Below are 2,944 nucleotides of genomic sequence, written 5' to 3'. Positions count from 1 at the left end.
ATGGCTTGAACTGCCGCATGGTTCCCGGCCAACCAGGATAGGTTTATTTGTATCTATGCTGCTTATTTAAGTAATAAGACCATCGCAGAGGGAAGGCGAATCCCCGTAAGTGAGGCTGTTGAAAATCCTACAGCTACAGAGATTCAAGATGTGTGTTCAGAAGTTGGACTTAATGTATTTCTTGAGAAAAATAAAATGTACTCTAGAGAACGGAATCATGATGTCCAACACGGAGACAGAGTCCGGGTCCAGCTCAGACAGGAAGATGGCGGCCTCTGCCTTGCACAGTTCCTGTCATGTAAGTCAGTAATGTTGTATGCAGCAGAAATAACACCGAAACTAAAAAGGAGGACACAAAAAACAGGAGGTGGTGACCAAAGTCTTCAACAAGGAGAGGAAAGGAAAAAAAGGAAAGGAAAGAAAAAGAAGTAACCTAGTATCAGCATTGAGTTGGTGGTACTGCTGTCAGAAACATGAATGGAAGCTTTGAATTTGTATCGGAGGAAAACAGAAGCTTGTTTTGTATCATTTAACTGAACTATGAACCCTTGTGAAAGATGGGAACCTCTCATCTTTGTCGTCGAAGTTGACAGTTAAATAAATTTACATCAGAAGTTTGCATCTCGCTTTTATGCAGTGTAAAAGAAGTTCTTAGTCTTTCAATGCAGTTTTTTGGAAGAAAAAATATTTTTAAATGGACAATGGACTGTACAATAAGTTACTTGAAATAAGTTACTTGTTTCAGATAAATTTCAATTCGATTTGAAATAAACATTTTGCCTACCTTTTCAGTTAATGAAATAAAATTTGAAACTGAAAAAAAGCAGTAGGCAAACAAAATTGGCAAACCTTTAGCTATACTAAGAAGAAAAGAGAGAAGGCCCAAATAAAATTATAGACAAAAGGAGACATTACAACTGTTACCACAGGAATTCAAAGAATCATCACAGACTATTATGAGCAACTATATGCCAATAAGTTGGAAAAAGTAGAAGAAATGGACAAAAGCTCTCAGCAAACTACATATAGAAAGAATATACCTCAACACAACAAGGACCATATTTGACAAACCCACAGCTAATATAATACCGAACAGGGAAAACTGAAAACCTTCCTTAAGATCTAGAACAAGGAAAGGATGTCCAGTTTCACCACTTTTATTCAACATAGTACTAGAAGTCTTAGCCAGAGCAATTAAATAAGAGAAAGAAATAAAGGACATCCAAATGAGAAAGGCAGATATCAGATTATCCTTGTTTCAGATGACATGATATTATATTTAGAAAAACCTAAAGATTCCACCAAAAAACTATTAGAACTGTAAATTTAATAAAATTGCAAGATACAAAATTAACATACAAATCAGTAGCATTTCTATATGCCAACAGTGAACTATCTGTAAACGAAACCAAGAAAGCAATTCCATTTACCATAGCTGCACATAAAATAAAAGAGCCAGACCCATAGATTGTACCTGTAATCCTAGCCACTCAGGAGGCTGAGGCAAAAGGATCACTCGAGCCCAGGAGTTCAAGGTTGCAGCTACTTGTAATCACTCCACTGCACTCCAGCTTGGGTGACAGAGTGAGAACCCCATCTCTAAAAAAAAAAAAATAATAATGATAATAAAATAAAATATCTAGGAATAAACTTAATCAAAGAAGTGAAAGATCTCTACAATGAACACTATAAAACATTGATGAAAGAAACTGAAGTGGACACCAAAATACGGAAAGATTCCATGTTCATGGATTGGAAGAAATAATATTGTTAAAGTATCCATACTACCCAAAGCAATTTATGGACTCAATGCAATCCCTATCAAAATACCAATGACATTCTTAACATAAAGGAAAAAACAATCCTAATATTTATATGGAACTGTAGAAGACTCCAAGTAGTGAAAGGAATCGTGATAAAAAAAAAAGAACAAAGCTGGGGTATCATGTTACCTACATAATACAAAGCTGCACTAACTAAAACAGCAGAGTGCTGGCATAAAGACAGACACGTAGACCCATGGAACAGATTAGAGAACCCAGAAATAAACCTGCATATTTACAGCCAAATAATTTTTGACAAAGGTGCCAGGAACGTACATTGGGGAAAGGACACGCTCTTCAATCAGTGGTGCTGGGGAAACTGGATGTCCATATGCAGAAGAATAAAACGAGACCCCATATTTCTCAATATATACAAAAATAAAATAAAAATGGATTAAAAAGTTAAATCTAAGACCTGAAGCTATGAAACTCCTAGGAGAAAACATTGGGGTAATTCTCCAGGACATTGGTCTGGGCAAAGATTTCATGAGTAAAACCTCATAAGCACAGGCAACCAAAGCAGAAATGGACAAATGAGGTCACATCAAGCTAAAAAGGTTCCACACAGCAAAGGAAACAACTAACAAAGTAAAGAGACAACCTACAGAATGGGAGAAAATATTTGCAAGTTGTTCAATTGAAAAGGGAACAATAACCAGAATATATAAGGAACTCAAACAACTCAATCACAAAAAATAATATATATAAATGGGCAAAAGATATGAACAGACATTTCTCAAAAGACAACTTATAAATGGCCAATAGGTATATTTAAAAATGGTCAACATTACTAATCATCAGGGAGATGAAAATCAAAACCACAATGAGGTATCATTTCACCTCAGTTAAAATGGCTTTTAGCCAAAAGACAAAAAGTGTCAGATGCTGGTGAAGATGTGAAGAAAAAGGAATGCTCATACACTGTTGGTGAGAATGTAAATTATTACAGCCATTGTGAAAAACAGTATGGAGGTCCCTCAAAAAACTAAAAGTGTAACTATTAAATGATTTAGCAATTCCACTGCTGAGTATGTAGCCAAAATAAAATAACTCGGTATGTCAAAGAGATATCTGTGCCCCGTGTTTATTGCAGCACTATTCACAACAGCCAAGATATGGAA

At 35.6% G+C, this 2,944-nt stretch overlaps 1 pseudogene; it reads left to right on the top strand.

The window, feature by feature from the left end:
* LOC696857 (signal recognition particle 19 kDa protein pseudogene) lies at positions 1-1,646 on the top strand (annotated as a pseudogene).
* Positions 1,647-2,944: the final 1,298 nt, after the last annotated feature.

This window comes from Macaca mulatta, chromosome 18 (assembly GCF_049350105.2).
Source record: "Macaca mulatta isolate MMU2019108-1 chromosome 18, T2T-MMU8v2.0, whole genome shotgun sequence".
Taxonomy (NCBI): domain Eukaryota; kingdom Metazoa; phylum Chordata; class Mammalia; order Primates; family Cercopithecidae; genus Macaca; species Macaca mulatta.
The sequence above is the reverse complement of the archived record's forward strand: the minus strand, read 5'-3'. Positions and strand labels throughout refer to the sequence as shown.